Source organism: Hypanus sabinus, chromosome 4 (assembly GCF_030144855.1).
Source record: "Hypanus sabinus isolate sHypSab1 chromosome 4, sHypSab1.hap1, whole genome shotgun sequence".
NCBI classification, from domain to species: domain Eukaryota; kingdom Metazoa; phylum Chordata; class Chondrichthyes; order Myliobatiformes; family Dasyatidae; genus Hypanus; species Hypanus sabinus.
In genome coordinates this window covers 156,111,484-156,133,679 of record NC_082709.1, presented here as the reverse complement: position 1 = coordinate 156,133,679, position 22,196 = coordinate 156,111,484, and the positions used below count along the sequence as shown (strand labels likewise).

Here is a 22,196-nt window from a genome sequence, read left to right as displayed (position 1 = left end):
TGAGAAAATTAATGTGCATTTACCTTTGATGATTTTAAATGCCACAAAAAGGTTGCCCCTCAGTCTCCTATGCTCCATGGAATAAAGTTCTAGTCTGCAATATCTGTCCCAAAACTCAGGCCCTCAAGTTAGAGAAACACTCTGGTCACAGATCTTCTTTGCACTAATTCTAGCTTAATGACACCTTTCCTATAGCTGTGATCAAACCATACACAATACAGTACTTTAAGGGCAACCTCACCAGCATCTTACACAACTGTAACATGATGTTTCATCTTTTAAACCCAATGACTGATAAAGTCCCGAACTTTCTTTACTACTGTTTTCATGTGGTGCCAATTTCAGAAAGTTACAGGCTTCTATTCCTAGATCACTATTTCATAATAATCCCAAGGTCCCTACTATCCACTACCTAAATTCCACCTGGAGTGACTTCTTAAAATATAACACCTCACACTAATGGAACACCTCATCTACATTAATTTAGACTGTAATTCTGGTCAAAAGGTACAATCGTTTGTAATTGATTTTTCAGGTCACTGTTGACCACAAATCAAAAATCCTAAATTACATTGAGCTCTGTGCACCTTCTGTGAATGAATGGGTCAGGCAACCCGTAAAAAACATTAAAAACAAGTGCTGTGCATTTTGTCATTCAAGAGTTGGAAGTCTCATGCTTTCTTCATGGTAAAACACTGCACAGAACCCCTCAAATGCCTCTCATTACTCAAAAATTAATTTCCCTTCTCAGCTCAGTTCTTGGCAGCCCACATAACCCTGATGCAATAATTTTGCCAATTTTTATTTCTGGATTACAAGCTGTTCAATGCTGAACACATGTTGTGCTCTGCTATAGGTGTATAATTTCAGTATTCTTCTATACTATTGAATGATAAGTACTTAATGAAGGAATAAAGATGAGCAGCTTCCATTTTTGAGATCTTGGAAAAATCCTTGGAACAATTATGGGCCTTAGACCACCAGAAGCAGCATCTATGAGGGAACAAGCCTAAATGTTTGCAAATTGTAATAAAAGTCTGTAGACTTAATTGGCTGTAGTATGTCAGCTCTTCACAATCTTGCATCAGTCATTCAGACAAGCAGATCTAATACAACTCTGATAATCCACCCTTTTAAATTGTTTAGATTTACTAGAGGTATGGCGTCAAACTCAATCAACAGTATAATGAGAAGGTCATATCTGTATGCTGTCAGATTTAGAGTAAACCATCAAAATTGAGGCTGGAGCTGGAAGACATGGTGGATGTACATTTCAGTTTGCTTGAACAAATTGAAATTCACTATGATATATTTCCTGCTGCCTTTAAACTTCACAACATTCACTTGGGGTGGGGGAGTGTGTGCAACATATTTTGAGAAAAGGTGAAATAAAGGCATATTGGGGTATTAATAGGTGCAATATCCACTAGTCTAGAAAATCTACCAGTCTAGCATGACTGCACGACCTGAGGTTTCAAGTTCAAGATGGCTTAATGTCACTTGCAGGACCCAAGTGAAAGAAGAACAAAGTAATTGTTTCTGCGGATCTGATGCAGCACAAAAAATAGAATGAATAATAATAATAAGGTGTAATAAATATAAATACATAAAATAACTTGCATACATAGATTGATTGTATATCCATAAAGTGATGCTAGGTACTTGGATGTCCGTACTTGGGTGACTGTACTTGGGTGACTCTGAGAGTAGTAGTGGTGGGGTATGTTAGTGAATGGAGATGTTGATCAACCTCGCTTCTTGGGAAAGGCAACTGTTTTTGAGTCTGGTGGTTATGGCATGGATGCTGCATAGCCTCCTTCCTGATAGGAGTGGGACAAACAGTCCATTAACAGGTTGGGTGGAAGCCTTCATGATGTTCCTGGCCCTTTCCCTGCACCTTTCTGCATACATATACTTGAAGGCAGGGGATGCATTGGGCAGTTTTGACTACCCATTGTAGTGCTTCCCTGCCTGCTGCAGAACAGTTTCTGTACCACACAGTCACACAGCTTGTTAGGGTGTCTGTCTGTAGAAGAAGGAGAGTATAGATCCACATAGTCCAGCTCTCTTCAGCCTCTGCAGAAAGTGTAGATGTTGACAAGCTTTCCTGACTGTGCAAAATGTGTTCTGGGACCATGAGCAGTTAATGTGAAATGTGCACTCCTAGGAGAATTTGAAACTGCTTACATTTTCCACTACTATAATACCAATGTAAAGAGGGGTGTGAGTAACTCAAGTTCTCCTGAAGTTAATAATCATCTCCTTTATCTTGTTGATATTGACAAAGTCATTTGCCTGGCAACAGGCCTTGAGCTCTTCCACCTTCTCTCTGTAGGCAGTCTCATCATTGGATCGAGCATCACCACTGTTTTGTCATCAGTAACGTGACAGTGTTTGGCCACGCAGACATGTGTGAGCAGAGTAACTCACCACACAGCCATAGCGGGGCGGGGGGAGGGAAGGAAGAATCGGCACCAGTGTTGAGGATGTTGGGGGAGGGAGGAGTGGTTGTGTATCATGACTATATGAGGGCTGTTGCTTAGGAAGTTCAACACCCAGTTGCACAACAGTGCGTTTAAACTGAGAAGTAAGAATTTGTACACTGAGGTCTATGGGACAATAGTGTTGAATGCCAAACTGAAAACCAGAAACATTCTGATATAGCGTCAAGTTTATTGTTGTAGCATATATATCCAGGATGCAAGTGTCATGAAAATGAGCTTTTTGCAGCAGCAGCACAAGAGTTTTACTGTATCCAGATTTACTAATGAAGCTAAATTAGGTGGCATGATCAGTCGCAAGGATATTGCATTGCAGAGGGGATTCTGTGGTGTACAGACAAAGTATATGAATGAAAATCTTCCATCATTTTCTGTTACTATCTTATAATAGCATGTGGACTCAGCAACAAATTAGGAACACAAACAGTAGTATCACTTTTAGAAGAGGATTTGATTCTAAGTGAGGTATCATGTTCTCATTACACTGCAATAGGTGACAGCACATCAGGAATTCTGACAAAGGGTTGCAGGCCTCACAGAAATGATTGCACATACTGCATGAGATTTTTCAGCATTTTCTGGTTTTATTTCTGGCTCCAAACTGCTGATTCTGAGAGTCTAATTTTCACTATATCTGGAATAGTGTGCAGATAGTTCCTATCTAAGGAAGCTTACTTGTAATAAAGAAAAATGTAAATGTAAAAAGAAAAATAAAGAAAAAAGGTTCACCAGATCTGTATGCTATTCCGCCTTATTTAGAGTTTGAAAAAAAATGTAAACTCCTTGAAAAGCAAAGTTCTTATAGGTTTGATAGGATCATAGAAACATACAGCACAGAAGTGGGCCCTTTTGTTTCCCAACACCCCACTCCATGCCAACCTGGATGCTCATCCCATTTCTCTGCATTATACGGTGGGAATCAACAGTAATGGAGATAGTGCAAGAAAGTGGCACTGACACACAAAGACACAGACACAGAATTATGCCATTCAGCCCTTCGAGTCTGCTCCACCAATCATCATGGCTGATTTATTATCCTTCTCAACCCCATTTTCCACCTTCTCACTATAACCTTGGACGACCTGAAGAATCAAGAACCTTTCAATCTCTGCTTTAAATATACTGAATCCCTTGGCTCCACACAAAGACAGCATACTGTCTGAAGGTATGGAGAATATGCAAATTCTTTATACATACATTAATTTGACACTAAATGGGATCTCAACGATTCTGCTGATGCCCCATGTTCAAATCATACTGTGGTGCTTGAAAGGTCATGAATTGTTTATAATTTTCTCTATTTTTGCACAAATGTGACCTAAAATGTGATCAGATGTTCATGCAAGTCCTAAAACTAGCTAAAAGGAACCCAATTAAACAACACAAAAACACATACTTGTTTATTTATTGAGAAAAATGATCCAATATTACACATACTTGTTGAAAAAAAATTGTGAACCTCTTGGATTAGTAGTTCATTTAAAAGAGAAATTAGATTCAGGCGCTTCAAATAATGGGATGATAATCAGATGAGTGCGGGAGGCCCTGCTCTATTTAAAGAACATAAACCTGGGTCTTCACTATCCAAATCTGATCTTCATCACACCAGTCTTTGGAAGTGTGCTATGCCTCAATCAAAGGAGATTCCTGAGGATCTCAGAAGTTGTTAATGATCACCAGGCTGGAAAAGGATACAGAATCATTTCTGATGAGTTTGGGCTCCACCAATCCAGTCAGGCAGATGGGTGTACAAATGGAGGAATTTCAACACTTGTTTCTCTCCCCAGGAGTGGTCGACCAACAAAAATCACTGAGTAAGGTGTGCAATATTCCTGGAGATCACAAAGAAACCAGGGTAACATCTAAGGAACTGCAGACCTCTCTTGCACTGGCTAATGTCATTGTTCATGAGTCTACCATCAGGCAAACACTGAACAAAAATGGTGTGCATGGCAGGATTGTAAGGAGAAAGCCACTGCTCTCCAAGAAAAACATTGCTGCCCATTTAAAGTTTGCTAAAGGCCATGTGGATAAGCCAGAAGGCTACTGGAAGAAGGTTCTGTAGACTGAGGAGTCAAAAATAGACCTTTTTGGTTTAAATGAGAAACATTATATCTGGCAAAAAGCAAACACTACATGCCAGTATAAGAACCTCATCCCATTTGTGAAACATGATGGTGGCAGTGTCATTGTTTGGGTCTGCTTTGCTGCCTCAGGACTAGGATGGCTTGCCATCATTAGTAGAATGATGAATTCTGAATTGTACCAGCAAATTCTACAGGAAAGCATTAGAGTATTCATCCTTGAATTGAAGCTCAAGAGAAAGTGGGTCATGCAGCAAGACAACAACCCTAAACATGTCAGTGTACCATAGACTGAAAACATGAAATTTTTTATGCTTTAACCAAACGGCTTAATCTGATAGAAATGTTATGGAAGGACTTGAAGCAAACTACTCATGCAAGGAAGACCAACATTCCAGAGCTGAAGCACTTTTGTAAGGAAGGGTGGCCTAAAATTTCTACAAGCCAATATGCAGGACCATCGACAGTTGCTGGAAACATTTGGTTGAAGTTATTGTTGTACAAGGTTGTCATACCAGTTACTGAAATCAAAGACTCACATACCTTTTCCGAAAAATACATGAAATATTGGATTATTTTTCTCAATAAATAAATGAACAAGTATAATGCTTTTTTTGTTATTTAATTGTGTTCACATATAGTTTTAGGACTTGCATGAAGATCTGATCACATTTTAAGTCATATTTATGCAGAAATAGAGAAAATTCTAAAAGGGTACACAAACTTCCTAGCATTTTTGACCTTAGTTAGCAGCAATTTGTCAAAAGCCAAGAGAACTTGAAGAAACTATTCTTGCTTCTGCATCTTGTATTTTATTGAAAGACAAACCCTTGTGGGAAGGCCAAAACTTTGATATTGTGACAAGATCAGTCGTGTCTAAAATTTCAGCATTCTGTCAACAATCCCACCCACTAGAACAGACAAACCGGGCCTAGTGCAAGCAGCCTCCACAAGGTGTAAAAACAAGCCAAGATGCAAAATCTGCATAAAACCAGATATTATTATAGTATTGATGGAGGATTAATTTACAGAATAGGCATAAATGATTTACTTTCAATCTGGCAGTTATAACTGATTTTATCCACGTACTTTATGTACTTTATCCACATTTGCAGATATTTCAAGGATTAGTAGAGAAACAAATCAGAGAATACTAAGATCTTATAATTCAAGGAAGTGGGAAGGAAGATGGGATAAATGAGTAGGCGAAGTATAAACAAATATGATATAATGCCATGAGATTAGAGTTCATCTGCCAAAACGGAATTACGATAGGGCACTGAATGGCAACTTCCAGAGATGTGGGTGTCCTTTTTACAAGACTTGCAGGAAGTTAGCATTCAGATACAATAATTAGGCAATTTGTATTTTATTCCTTTATTGCCAGGAAAATATGATTATAAAGGTAAGGAAGACTTGCTGGATCTGTACACAATTTTTGCATGATGACATCTGGAACATTACATAGGATTTTGTATTTATTTCCAAGGAGAATGATACTCTGGCCTTAAAGGCACTGCAGAAGAGGTTTATTTGATTCTTGGGTTGGGGTGGAGGCAAATGTTTTCTGAGATAAAAGAATCTTAATGAGATTCTGAGGAGGCTTGATAGGGTAAAGTCAATGAGAATTTTTCCCTGGTGAAAGCTAGAGCTCAAGGGTATAACATCCAGATAAAGGAACCTCCTATTTAAGACTGAGATGAGGGAAATGAATTCTCTGTACCTACAAATTTTTCTTTGGTATGGATGCTGAGCTATGAAATTTATTTAGGGTTGAGAGATTTCTGGAATATAAAGGAAATCTTGTGAGATGGAGCCAGCCAGGGAATTACCATCGTTAAGCATCCTTTAACAACTGCCACAATCACTTATTTCTGTTAAAATGTTTCACAGCCTTCAATTCAACTTAACCTGAAAAACAAATCAACTTGTCTGCCTCCAGTACAGATAGTTGTAAATCTGTTTAATGCTTACCATGTTTGTTATTTTCCTTGATTCATAAAGTAATTTGTAAAAAGTATATTATACTTAATCAGTACTATAAAAATGCACATCAATCATAATCTAAATTATTGAGATAGAATTCTAGAATTTAAGGGCATGGGCATAAATTTTTTATTAAATCTCTGCAAACAGGAGAAAATCTGCAAATGCTGGAAATTCGAGCAACACACACAAAATGCTGGAGGAACTCAACAGGCCAGGCAGCATCTATGGTGTAAAAGTGTACTCAACGTTTTGGGCCAAAGCCCTTTGGCAAGACTGGTGAAAAGAAAATCTCAGCAACACATTATTTTGCAAAAATCAATTCTTATTTTCACTTTAGGTTACACAAGTAGTTAACTATTCAGTTCCCTGAGCTTGTTTATTGTACCTCCATTCCATTTACTAGCATTTCCGTTGATATGCTTGACAAACAAAAATCTGCGGAGTTTGAAAAAGCGAAATTGAACTCTTGCCACAATGTTGTTGATTTTTCTTGCATTAAAGTAATCTGTCGAATTCAATGACATTCCATATTGGGGTTATTGCATTAGAGAACTTCAAACGGGGGAATAAAAGCACTCAAAACACACACACTGGTATGACATTTATAGAACTTCAAGATGAATCAGTTTCGAGCTCTGGGGAGGTTCAACCTTGACCAACGAGGGTACTCCAGGCTACAGTGGTCAATGAAACAAAGCACAATACATTTTTGGCGGTATAACTAGGAGGTCCTGTCCCTTGTACAAGTGGTAGAATTCCGCTTACATCTCTTTCAGGAAATTGTGTAGACTGGACCAAATGAAGACATCAAATCATGGAATAAAATAGAAGCAGTTAATCGAGGGTTCCAGCTAGTTGGAACACGGGTAAGAAAGTGAGGATGAAATACACATCAATGAGATTACTCTGAGTGGTAAAGTCACAAATTATCCTAGGTTAGTTTTTCTAAGTAACTGGTCATGAATGTTTTAATGCAAGCAAACACCCACATCTTCCTGCAAGTGGTTTAGGCTGAGATGGCTGTTTTTCTATTTGTTCTAGTTTATAGTCATAATTTGGTGACATTTATTTAAACAGAAATCTCCATTTAACATTGAGGAAGAGCAGCTGTATCCAGCACCTTTGATACTGAATCACATTAAAGTTGAATTTTGAGTTGAGGAATCATGGATTTTATACACATCAAGAATCGTGAATCTTTTTAAGTTAGAAGAATGAAAGATGATTTTGTTTTATTTGAACAGGCTAACAATATGAACCTGTTCAGTTTTTTTTGGAAAAAGAAAAGCAAGCAGACAAAGTATCAAGTGCTTTGGCTTGTTGAATAAATATATACTGTATATTATTGTAGGCTTGTGTTATTTTCTATATTACCTCCGCCTAGAAATACTTGCATCTTTAAATATAAATCTTTGTTGAAACAAATAAAATTTGAAGTTACTGATACACTACCACAAATTCAAAATTTAGTTCAGGAATTAAAATACCCAATAATGTTTCATGTTCAGTGAAGATACAATTTTTGCAATAGGATCATATTGCAATGTTTCAGCACACTGCCTTTAACACTTAATTTTCATTTTAACTCAATTTCTTGAACTCTGGAAACTCTGGAAACTAAGCTATTAGAGAAACTCTCTAGAGAGCGTTTTCTCTTAAAAGTTTCTGTAGATATTAGGTGGGGGAAGGGAAAATATTAGCAAATCTGAAAATAGGATTAAAGGAGTTCCCAATTTGGGGATTCCCTAAAAGGGCAGGAACATAATTTAAACTGTACTTTAATAGCATTTAAATTTGTGTGGGCTAGATGACACATGCTGGGTTATCAAACCATTTTTAAATTTTCCAGTGAGAATCGAAAGGGTACTTCTCTTAAATAGGCCTTTGGTGAACACCCTTGTTTCCATTTAATGATTTGTTTTTTCACTTCACAACTCAATGTGCCTCAAAGCAGTTGAATTCGCATGATTTTTTTTTGCTTGACTTCAGGCACTGTTCTTTTACATTGAATACATACATTTTTCTAGCTTTTGAATGTATCTGACAATTTACGTTCACAGACGATACTTCTATCCCAGCACAGCGTGGAAGGTGTCAAGAGTTCATGTAGGACTTCCTGTTAAGAGATTTATAAATGGAAACTATTCCAGGGCATGATTTGGAAATTATGTCTCTCGGTTACATACAAAGATCTATAAATGAAGTTTCTAACATCTCCACGGTTGTAATGTGTTTGTTAGTCTGACCTAGCCTTAAACCCATGTTAACTTGAACTTATTGTTTTGTATTAGTGCCCTTATCATTTGTTCCAGTTCCTTTTCTTCGGGGTTGCAAAAAAACATTGACCATGCTGATCCGATAATTTCATTGCTATCAATGCTCATTAGTCACTCGCTATATTGCAGATATCTGAAATAAAATTTGAAGTAGTTGTTTAACAATAATCAGTTTAAAAATGTACAAAATAATGAATCTAGAACACAGTGTTAAATTTCCTGTTATAATGAAAATATAATGTGCTGAGTGTAACACAAGTGTTATTTTAATGTCTTATTTCAGTTGTCAGCTTTACAGTTAAAACTGCATTATAGTACATATTGAATGTTAAACAATTCCCCATTTTATTTTCTGCCATTTTGAATATGCTGACAAGGACCACTGATTTGGCCACAAGTGACATTTTGTGGAAGAACTCTGATCCCTCATTATCCCTTCATTCAGGTATCCAGTTCCTACTTTAAAAAAGTATATTGCCGACCTTGTTTTGGCTATATGGATGAATTTGCTTTCATTTCAATGTACAGCTAGAATGAACTGTGCAAATGCACATTTAGTGTGGAAACACTCATGTTTAAATGAAAGGAACTGAGAAGTTATTTTGTTCATTTTATATCGTGCCTTGGTATGTTCATGCTCTCTGTGGAAGTGAGGATGAAAGAAGGAGCCTGTGTCAAGACTCAGTATTCAGACCCTTGCCCTTCAACAAATGCTTAAGATTTAGATTTAAAATGTTGGGGATATGAAAGAATGGTTTGTAAATGTTACAACTTGCCGATTTGTCGATGGCCTGTTCTTTCATCTGAGGTAGCCCAAGGAGAAAATATCTTTTATGAAGATATGGATTGTTTCATCAACTTGCCAGTGAAGTGTAAGACAATGCATTTGGGAAAGTGTGATAAAGCAAGTAGCCTATAAAGGAAGGGACATGGAACTATATAGAGGAACAGCAGTATTTTGTAGGGTGTGTGCACAAATCACAAGGTGTTTAAAATGCAAACATGATGTTTTCTTTATAAGCTATGGCACCATTTCCAAGAGCAGTGGATAGTCTTTAATACCATAATACAAGGATGAGAAAAATATTAAGACAGAAAACAGTCCCTTCAGCCTAGTGAAACAGAACTGACAATCAACTATCTACTTTTTACACTAATCCCATCTGTATCCTCTTATCTCAATTTCCCCAAAATTCCACCACTCACCCATTTGCATTGGCCAATTAGCCTACCAATCCACATGTCTTGAAAGGAGGAGGAAATCGGATCATTTAGAGGAAATCCAACAGTCACAAGGAGAACATGTAATCTTCACACAGATGATGCCCAAGATCAGGATTGAACCTTGGTCATTTTATCATCCAGAAAACTGTAAGAGCTTGGGCTGAAAACATCATCCCATTTAAAAATACACGTTAATATGAAGAGCTGGGACCTTCAGGGTTATCAAATAAGAGCATGATGATGGAATTTGGCTGTACAGTTTTTTTACCAAATGGCCCAATTATTCAGCATGATCTGCGGTTCATCAGATGGATTACAAATATTGTATTACAATCTGCAAAGAACAGATACCAACTAAAGAACGAAGTGGCCTGCACTTTGGTCCAAAATAGCCTATCCTTGATTCAATCAGCATGCCAGGCTGATCACTTAAGGACAGAAGCAATGATGCCATGTTCTCCACCCACCCCAAGATACCATGATGTAGCCAAATTTCATGCCAAAATCAATGTTGGGCAGATGATATTGCTTTCTCATTAGGTTGCCTTTATTCTCACATAACAGGATCTTGTAAATCCATTTCTACATTCAAGATTTTTTTGTAGATCAACTGCTGAATAGACAAATGCTTGCTACTCATTTTAATTGTAGAGCAGCCATGAATGAATCATCTGGTTCCAAAATGACAATGGTATTCAGAATATGCTTGGATTTGTAGACTAGGCTTGGGAACTCCACCCCCCCCCCAAAAAAAAAACACTTTTACAATTGCCTTGATGAGCTTAGCTGCTAGCAAGGTTTCAGCCCTTTTAACTCTGTATAATTATCCATGCATTTCTTGTTTGGCTTGCACTCTGCAGCCAAAGTATAAAAAGCTTTCTTTCCTTCCTCTTAACACTTAGAAACTTTGGAGGGGAGATATCCCATGTTGTTTACCTAGGCACAAACTTTGTGATGCATTTCGGGACAACTGATATTAGATATACTTTCTACATCATTGGCTTCCATTCCTCATCTTCCAAAGTGGCTTCACCAATAAATGGCATCAAGAAACAAAAATCTGGCTGCCACGTGCATATATAATTCTCCATCCACCTATAAAAAGCAATATTCAACTGATCTTGAACATTAAGAATAGTCAGAATATGACTGCCACCACCACATTAGAAATCTATTTTTTCACATTTACACTCAAAGGAAAAGTTTATCCTCCGACTAAATATAATGTCACTGAAATGTCATCAAATGATCTTCACTGGAAATTAAGCATGTGAAGGAAACTAGACAATTTGAGAGAAATAATATTCTCAAAATTAAATCTGCATTAAATGCTTGATTAAAAAAACCTCAAAAGAGGGATTTCCTGGGAATACTTAACCCCAGTTTAGCTCTGCTTCAAAAACCTCCCATCAAAATCCCAGCTAACATAGATAAATTTGAGAACAAAAAGGTAAGAATAAAGTTTAATAATGTTAGATTTCAATAGTGTACTTCTTATAATTAGCCATTGTACAAAATGCATGGTTTTACTTTCCACTAGTGGCATCAGTAATAGACAAGCATGAGACAATCGCAATGGCTTTATGAAAAAAAAACTCTCTGGGTGCAGCACCACTGCCAAGATTGGGACCTAATGCATAGTTCAAGTTGAAATAGTAAGCAGTTATGGATGATTCACTCACTCAAATTGATGTGCTTGAATTTGATGCAAGCTGTTCTTTTTTCAAATATACTACCAGTTCTTATCAACTTTCTCAGTCTATTCCCAAACCTATGGTTTCTCATTCCACAAGTTATTCTGAATGAATGGACTTTATTTCTTACATTCTTCACATACATGAGTAAGAATCTTTACGTTACATCTCCATCTAAATGTGTGACGTGCAATCATAGTAATTTATTATAAATAGAACAGTCAAATGTAACATAGAAGTACACTCAAATCAGCGTGAGTTCATCAGTCTGATGGCCTGGTGGAAAAAGCTGTCCCGGAGGCTGTTGGTCCTGGCTTTATGCTGTGGTACCATTTCCTGGATGGTAGCAGCAGAAACAGTTTATGATTAGGGTGACTCAGGTCCCCGGTGATCCTTCAGGCCCTTTTTCACACCTGTCCTTGTAAATGTCCTAAATCATAGGAAATTCACAACTACAAATGTGCTGGGCTGTCTGCACCACTCTGCAGAATCCTGTGATTAAGGAAGGTACAGTTCCCATACCAGGCAGTGATGCAGCCAGTCAGGATGCTCTCAATTGTTCTGCTGTAAAAAGTTCTTAGAATTTGGGGTCCTCAGACTTCCTCAACTTTGAGGTGAAGGAGGCGCTGTTGTGCCTTTTTCACCACATAGCTAGTGTGTACAGACGACATGAGGTACTTGGTGATGTTGATGCCAAGGAACTTAAAGTTGTTTACCTTTTCAACCCAGCTCCATTGATGTCAATAGGGGTTAGCCCAGCTCCATTCCTCCTGTGATCTACAACCAGCTCCTTTGATCTTGCAATCTTGAGGGAAGAGGTTGTTTTCTTGACACCACTGTCAAAGAGATAACTTCCCTATAGTCCACCTTGTTATTGTTTGAGATTAAGGCCAATCAATGTAGCATCATTGGCAAATTTAATTAGCAGATTAGAGCTGTTGGTGACAACATCATCTTGGGCATATAGGGAGTAAAGGAGGGGACAGTACACAGCCCTGAGGGGCTCCTGTGTTGAGAGCATCATCTTTTTGCACCCTTACTGCATCCTTGCCATAATTTGAAGATTCTTCCGGTTATTGAAATACAATTATTATGCCATTTTTCATCATCAATGACGGATGCACAGCTCTGCACCAATTTCTAGAATTATTTGAAAGCTTTAATTTAATGCAGCTTTTCTCTTACTTCCATCACAAAGACAATTCTGCTATTTCTCAATTAAGAGCATGCCAAAACAGAAGCAAATTGTTTCCTCTATGAAATAGAGGTGCATTTTAGTAGCTAGCACCTACATCCAGCTACACAACATTTGTAATTTCAATATTCAATTACATTCATTAGATTTTAATTGGTCAATATGTACTAGTAGCAGAAGGGCTGGTAATAATTGCAAAATAAAGGGCTTGGCACAGAATTTAAGCAGCACTACAAATAACCACTCTATAAACCCACAAAGGAATTCAATAAACTTTCAAATGGTGAATCAATATCACAAAATCAATCTCCCCCCTCCCCCCACACACTGAACCAACAATAAGAATTCCCATAATAGATTCTGCTAGAGCGGCAAGGACTATTCAAACCCATTCTCTAACCCAATTTGGAATGTTTTCTAGATTTTACTTTTAAGCAAATAAAGCAAATATCAATGTGAACATTTTGAATTCAAATATTCTTGTGTCAGAGAAATTCCAATTATTTTGGAAACTCAAAAAAAGTTTAGTTTTTTTAAAAGATCCAATCAAATTCAATGACAATCAAGAATTGCACAAGTCACTGACACAAGTCTATTTCATAGAATATCAAATTGAAGGACATTTTTGTGGTTCAATTTTATTTACCTGCAATTATGAAAGGATATGAAAACTCCAGAAACTGCACCAAGAAGCTTGCAATTCAAAATAATCTGCTGAAAGTACCCAGGAGGTTACTCAGCATAAGAAACATTTAACATTTCAGTGCACGAGCTTTCATCAAGTTAGCTTTTCAAAGGTGATTGAGCCACTTGTTTTTGAGTAATGTCGTACTCAAATTGCTTCCACGTTTTACTAAGTTCAACAATGCCTACGTTTCAGAAATTCTGAAACATTTGGAGATCTACATTATGTGAAAGGCACTACCTTTGCAATTCATTTCCTCATCATAAATCCAAAGCTCAAAAGTACATTTGTGACTTTCCCAAAAAAAATAAATCGCATTCCACCACCAGCATCAGGTTATAGTTTGTTTCCCCAAAGAAAAAACAGAGGTATAATACTTTCAAATTAAGACTTGGTAATAAAAGGCACATCTTAAGTCACAACAGTATTGATAACTTTTGCCTCAAACATACTTTCAAGCTAACACACTAGCATATTTATATTTCAGAACAACTTCTGTTTACTGCAGAATGACCTTTTGATGTATGCATAGAATTATCAAAATAACACACATTTTGTCAAATGCTACAGTCTATCACTAAATTTATTACCATACAAACAATAGTTTTGTTGAATTTTGGTTAACACAACGTAAAATGCTATGGTGAAAGCAGAAATATTTCTATGGGAATTGGGGATTATTATTGTCACATATACTGAAATACAGGGAAAAGGTTAGTTTTGCAAGCTATCCATCCAGATCTTTTCAAACTATTAGCACACTGGGGTAATACAAGGGAAAAATAACAGAATATAGGACACAGTCTTACATTTACTAAGAAAGTACATTGTAGGTAGAAAATAAGGTGCAAGAGCCTTTATCACATAAATTGTTATGTCGAGAGTTCATCTTTAACATACAAGAGGTCATTTCAAGAGTCTTATAACAGTGGCATACAAAGTGTCCTTGATCCTGGTTGTGTGCATGTTCAAGCTTTTGTATTTTCTGCCCGATGAAAGGCAGAAAAGACAATGTACAGGATGAGTGGAGTCTGATTATGCTGGCTATTTTTCCAATGACAGTAAGAACTGTCCATGAAGGGGAGGCTGATTTCCGTGATGGATTGAGTGGTGTCCACAGCTCTCCACAAATTCCTGCCAATTTTGGCTGAACAGTTGCCATACCAAGCTGTGATGCATTTATAAAAATTGCTGAGGGTCAATAGGGGCATGCTGAATTCCTTAGCTTTCTGAGGAAAATATTTCCTATTTGAATGGAAGGATACAAATTCTGATACTTAGAAGGGAAGAGCTGTAAGATTTTAAGTTTTAGCCAATTTATTTTTTAGACCGATTTAAATATCTAATACATATTTTTGTTCCCAATTCCAGCATACAGATTACATTAATTGTTCAAAAATGTTATACGTCCTTTCACTATTACAGCACATGGCCTCAGAGTTTTGAGTGCAATCCCAGCATCCTCTAAGCCTAGGAATCTCTGTGTTTGTCCTCTCTGTGGATTGCGTGGGTTTTCTCCAAGCCCTCTGCTTTCTTCTCGCAGTCCAAACATGATTCAGGTAGGTTAATTGGTCATGATTAGATTAAGTTTAAATTGAGTTTGTTGGGGGTTGTCAGACAGTGTGACTCGAAGAGTGGGAAATAAACAGTTGAGGCCCCAGTACCGTTCACACAAAACCAATTACAGATTGCCAACCCAATCATAACCCACTACACTATTGGAGTCTTGTAAGTTCGACAATTCCGTATGTGGTATCTTTATCAAATGCCTTTTGCAAATCCAAACACATCTTTTATCTATTCTGCCTTTTTACATCCTCAAAGGATAGTAATAAATTTGGCAGATCACAATTTCTTGTACTGAAAGGATTTTAACTCTGTTATTAAGGAAGTATTTGCAGGACCTGTACAATACCAACAAATTCCATTATTTTTAACAATGACAGACTGGGCCAACTGCACTGCAGAGATCCATTTTAGATGCAGGGAATTTTGGAAATCACAATAATTTATCCATGATTTCTGCATTCATTTATTTTAAAATTCCAAAATGTTGCCCATCACATCCAGATGATTGTCAATACTTACGGTAGTCTTGTGAATTTGTGTATTATCTTTTCTTTAGTAACATTGGTTTTCAATTTTGTTTTTAAAGCTACTTCCTCTGTTAACTCCAAGCTTTATTAATGGAATTCTGTTGACACCTTCTACCATAGAAATATTTGTTCATAACTTACTTATTTTTAATTAATTCCCTCTGTCTAGTTCTCCAAACTAGAATGTTTAACTAGAGTCTTCAATTTTATTTACAAGCTCTTGCTATCTGATTTTATATCTCTTGCTAATATGTATTTTTATCAATGGCAGATTCAAACTACCATGCAATTAGTTTGGCCGATAATAAATCTGGATCTCCACAAGTAGTCATAATTTCATAAAGAACAACATGAAGCAGTTCTCTTAATGAAGATCAATTTAATTACACACACACCCACACTTTCTTTACAGATAAGGAATGTAACATGGCAGAATTATGTTCGAGCCACCATGAACATTAAAGGTGTGGTAGACTGTAGCTTTCTCTCAAATGATAAGAAAGAACCTACGAAAGTGATTAAAAAGAAATTGTAATTAACTTTGAGATGAGAGCAGTAAATATTGAACATCCAAGGGAAGGCTGGATAATGCAACTTCAATATTTCAGACTTAAAACCCAAAATTAAACTGCTATTCAATTCATCTCAGAATTCTTAACAAAAGAAAAGATTTTACAGTACAAATTTGAAAAGCTGCATTATTAAGCAGCTTTGTTCACTCAACCAGCATAACCCCTAGGAACAAGTTTGCGGGTAGGAAAAGAATTAACCCATGTCTTTTGGCCCAAAGTGACACAGAACAATCACTAACCAAACAGCCTATGAATAACTTATGATTTTCTTGATGAAACTTGGCTGCAAAGGGCATTGAATGTAGTCTAGGCAAACAAAAAAAATGATATGGTCAACCATTTACTAATGAGTAATTTTCCAATAAGATTACGGTGCTCAATTCTGTATATGTGATGCTTAACATTCCTCCAGAGTGCCACCACTTTAAATGAAATAATTACTCCAACACTATATACACAGCCGTTAGTAACCAAATGGCCAAATTTCAAACTGCTGCTCTATAGTTTATAGAACTAAAGTCCTCCGGCTACTGGAGAATTTCTGATAGTTTGCAAGGGCAGAATGTGGAGCCATTTTTCCCAATGCAAGGATCTTGGGGAAAAAAAGGATGAACTGTAAAGCCATTAAAGATTTCTAAGTTGATTCCCCTTGTTCCTTCAAATTCCTACAAATTCATTTCTAATCACTTTCAAGTTTACCTTATTTTACTTAAACAAAAGTTGTATGAATAGTTTTTCCGTTGCAGAATTCAGCTCATAGCTTTCAAATGTCGAGATGTGCCAAATAAAAATTGCTGGGCAAAAATAACTTTTTTTTTTAAATTACTTTCTCTACTTGGCAATCTATAAAATGGGCATAGTGAAGAAATGCAAGTATGACATCACTGGCATGTGTGGGCTTGGAAAGCATATCAAGTGTGCGTTAACTAAATATATGGTGTATGTTGAAAGAGCACACACATTGATTAAAAAAAAGGACCAACAATGACAATATCTGTAGATCATAAAGCACGTAAATAATCCTCCCAAGGTGTACTGCAAGGGATTGTCAGGGATGTAAAGCTTCATTCTGGTGAAACCAGAATTTTAATGAAGTTTCTCAGTAAACCACAAGTGTATCAGAATGGAACAATTATTTTTTACATTTCCCCCATGAGGATGACTTTCCTCATTACCCAGCCATTACTCAACTGATGAGCAATTCATGGCCCTACAGTGGAAAGGCAATATCTGCCATTTCGAATTTCTATAAAAGCACCGTGTTATCCTTTAAAAAGATATCTGAAATGCCACAAACAGGCTGTACTAACCATATCTCATGGTTCAATTTCCTTTTACATACAAGACATTGAAGCTATTAGTTAAGCTGATAATACCAAAAGTACTGTGGTGCTGGAAAGTTGGTGAACCCTGTAGAATTTTACTCATATTTATGCAGAAAGAGAGAAAATATGATCAGATCTTCACGCAAGTCCTAAAACTAGATAAGGGAACCCAATTAAATAAATAACACAAAACACATTATATTTGTTCATTTAATTATTGATAAAAGTGATCCAATAGTACATAAATTTTGGAGAAACTATGTGGACCTTTGCTTTCAGTAACTGCTGTGACTCTCTTACACAGCAATAACTTCAACCAAATGTTTCATTAACTGTTGTTCAGTCCTGTACATTGGCTTGGAGGAATTTTAGGCCATTCCTCCTTATAAAACTGCTTCAACTCTGGGATGTCAGTGGCATGAACTGCTTGCTTCAAGTCCTTCCACAATATTTCAGGACTTTGACCTGACCATTCCAAAGCACAAATTTTCTCTTCTTAAACCATTTTGTTGTTGATTTACTCTCGTCTTTCAGATCATTGTCTTGTTGCATTATCCAAATTCTATTGAGCTTCAGGTGACAGGCTGAACCCTGACATACTCCTGTAAAACGTCTGATACAATTTTGAGTTCATCGTTCCCTCAACGATTGCAAGCTGTCCAGGCCCTGAGGCAGCAAAGCAGCCCCAAACCATAATGTTCCTTCTACCATGATTCACAGCTGGGATTAAGTTTTGGTGTTGGTGCGCAGTGCCCTTTTACCTCCAAACATAACAATGTACACTTCTGCCTAAAAGTTCAACTTTTTTCTCATCTGTCCACAGAATATTGTCCGAGAAGCGTTGTGGAACATCCTGGTGGTCTTTTGCAAACTTGGTATGCAACGATGTTTTACTTGGAGTGCAGTGCTTTCCTCTGTGGTGTCCTTCTCTGAATACCATTCTTGCTCAGTGTTTTTCTATGGTGGACACGTAAGCAGAGACTTTAACAAGTTCTTTAGATTTCTGCAGATCTTTTGCTGTTACCCTCAGGTACTTTTTCACCTCCTTCAGCATTGCATGTTGGGGAGAGTAGGGAGAGTAACAACAGTACAGAGTTTCCTCCATTTGTAGACAATCTTTCTTACTGTGGACTGATGAACACTCAGTTCTTTAGAAATGTTCTTGTAGCCTTTTCCAGCTTCATGCATCTCTACAATTCTAAGGTCCTCTGAAAGTTGTTTTTGATCAAGGTATGGTGGATAAGAATCAGAACTTTCTTGAGAAGAACAGGCTCTGTCAGTAATCTGACTGTGTGTGTCTTTCTTTTTTAAATATAGGGCAGGGCACCTCTATAACCCACACCTCCAATCTCATCTCATTGATTGGAACATGACTTCAAATAGCTTTTGTAAAAGGCATTAACCCTGAGGCTCACACACTTTTTCCAACAAATACATGTAATATTGGATCATTTTTCTCAATAATAAATGAACAAGCATCATGTTTTTGTGTTATTTAATTGGGTTCTCTAGTTTTAAAACTTACATAAGGATCTGATCATTTTAGATCCTATTTATGCAGAAATAGAGAAAATTCTACAGGGTTCACAAACCTTCTAGCACCACTATATAAACGAAACAGGGATGCTCTGGAAATCTCAACCACGTTCCACTTCCTGTAGAACTTATTACTTCTCACTCTAAAAGGGCAACTATTCCAGAGAATTTCAACATAATTTTAAGAGTGCACATTCAGCTCTTTTCTTTTCTCTTCCTTTTTTAAAAATTTATTGACCTACAGCTTCAAAAACTACACCCAACGTTTGAGTTAAAACACATTTAATAAATAGATATAAAATGAAACTTCTGTAACTTTGGGCTGACATCTGGTTCTTCCCTCTAACTAGCAGTACCTCAGAGAACTGTGATCACCTTTCAATAATGATTAGAAAATGTGTAACTCAACATTGATTTGAGATAAGAGAATCCTGTTTATGGTGTGCCATAGGGGTCCATGCTGGGTCAAAGGTACTTGTTATCCAGATTATTAACATAGTTGACAGTGTTATTAACATGGTTAGGAAGTTTGTGAATGACACCAAAATTGGTGGTGTAATGGGGGCAGAGAATGACAAATAGGCAAGTGTGAAGTGCAGCAGTTTGTAAATTAAACTCGGTCAGAACTTACACAGTAAATGGTAGGGCCCTGGAAAGTGCTGTAAAACAAAAGGCCGAGGTATACAGAGATGCAGTTTGATTTAAATTCCTCTAAAGTGGACTTGTAGGTAGACAGAGTTGGGCATACTTGCCTTTGTCAGTCAGAATACTGCTATACAAGAGTGTGGTGATATCACATTTACAATACTGTGTACACCAAGCTGGAAAAGGTGGAGAAAATATTCATGAGAATATTCTTGGAAATGGAGGCCTTGAGCTACAATAGACATTGGATAGGCTGGGACCTGCTTCCTTTTGAAACATAGGAGTTTGAGAGGATTAACTCAGATTTATAAATCATGGAGTAATGGTCATTCTTTTTCTCAGGGTAGGGCATGCAAAAATCAACAAGCTTAGTTCTACGCATTTCCTTCTCATCTTTAAAGAAACCTAAGGGACATCTCTGCCACAAAGTGGGTGGTGGGTAAATGGAACAAGCTGCCAGAGGAAGTGATAGAGGTGAGTTTACAAGGTTTTAAAGCCCACAGACAGCTGCTTGGATAGAAAAGGTTTAGGGAGATCTGGGTTTGTTTTTTGTGCTGTATAATTGTATATTAAGCAACCTATAAAGAATTACAAATGTCTGGTCTAACAGATAAGCAGATCAGCATTTATGTATTACCTTACCCATATTCTCTACATTTAACTTCATACAGGAGAAAGCAGCTTTGACCAAAACTCTATTAGTAATCATTAACAGTTTAATCAAATCCTGATGGTTCACTGCAAACAGGAAAAAATATTAAAACCTCAAAATACAAATTAACTATCTATAGATCTACAGCTGCACGTTTAGTTCATTGCAAACTATTACCCATGAAACATGTTTAATAAAAAGAGCTATTAAAAGCAACACACAACTAATTAAGCCATTCTGAAGGTGCCAGGCAGTGAACAAACTTGGTTGCCAGAATCTGTCACAAGGGAAAGGGCACCTCTAAACTTGATTAAACTTTACTTAGTAAAAATAAATCCTTCTGAACAGACTTAACTTTTAATTCATACAAGCCATTTACACTATTTTAACATGCGCTGCAAATGAATGTGACCTCAGTTGCAATGTTAATTTTAGCTGTAATAATGAGAGAAAGCTCAACTAGTTAGACAGCATCAATGGAGAATGAAACCAAGCTAATGTTTCTGGTTGCAAGAACTTAAAAGAACAGATTCATTCTTGGTGTCATTCAACACTCATTGAAATATCCACATTAACATATCACAATTTAATAAGATGAAAGTGAAAAAGATTGTATTGGGTAAAGAAACTGTGTGAACATTCAGACTCAAAAGTAGCAAGATTTATGTTAGCAGGCACCACTCATTATCCGGTCTCAAGATTAAACCTTAATTAATACAATTAAACAAAAGTGACAAAAGAAATTAATGAAGGAAGAGTAGTGGATGTGGCCAACTAGTGATTTTAGCAAGGCATTTAACAAGGTGTGATAGTGAGCTCATAGAGAAAGACAGGAGGCATAGGATCCAGGGAAACTTGGCTGCATGGATTTAGAATTGGCTTGTCCACAGAAGGCAGAGGGTGGTATTAGATGGAACACATTCTACCTGGAGGTAGGCTTCCAGTATTGTTCCACAGAGCTCTGTTTTGGGGCTTTTGCTTTTAGAGATTTTTTTTTTAAATGTCTTGGCTATTGAAGTGGAAGGGTGTATTTAGTGAGTTTGCAGATGACAAAGGTTGGTGGTGTTGTGGATCGTGTAGAAGGTTGTCATAAGTTACCACGGGACATTGGTAGGATGTAGAGATGGGCCAAGAGGTGGAGGTGGAGTTCAATGCAATAAAGTGTGAAGTGATGCACTTTGGATGGTCAAACTTAATGGCAGAAGAGAGTTAATGATGGGATTCTTAGCTTAAAATTAAGGTAACTGGAGGAAAGCATGGGGATATGTTGAGGTAGTTAATTTTCATACAGAGTGCTGGGTGCATGGAACATGCTGCCATGGGCGGTGCTAGAAGCAGATATATTAGGGAACAATGAACAAACTTTGATAGGCACATAGATGAAAGAAAATTGGAGGACTATGTGGGAGGAAGGTGTTAAACTGAATTTGGGAGTAGGTTAAAAGGTTGGTACAACATGATGGGCCAAAGGGTCTGTACTGTTCTATGTTCAGCTGAAATGAAAAGGTATGATCGACAAGGTTATCACTTTATCACATTGCTTTAACAGTTGAAAATTACAATTACAGTTCTGTATTTCCATTCAACATATAGTTTCTGTACTGCAGCTACTCATTTTGCACAGTAATAAGAACTTGTTTAGAAAATAAAACTAACAATTAAAATGCAGTAACTAAAGGAGAACAAGTTTTTTTGAGGAAAATCAAGTCATTCAGAGGAATC

General features: G+C 37.0%; 1 protein-coding gene across 3 annotated transcripts in view; it reads right to left on the bottom strand.

Moving 5' to 3' along the window:
- Positions 1–22,196, bottom strand: part of cblb (Cbl proto-oncogene B, E3 ubiquitin protein ligase) — a 155,624-nt gene that overhangs the window by 101,565 nt on the left and 31,863 nt on the right. The window lies entirely within an intron of this gene.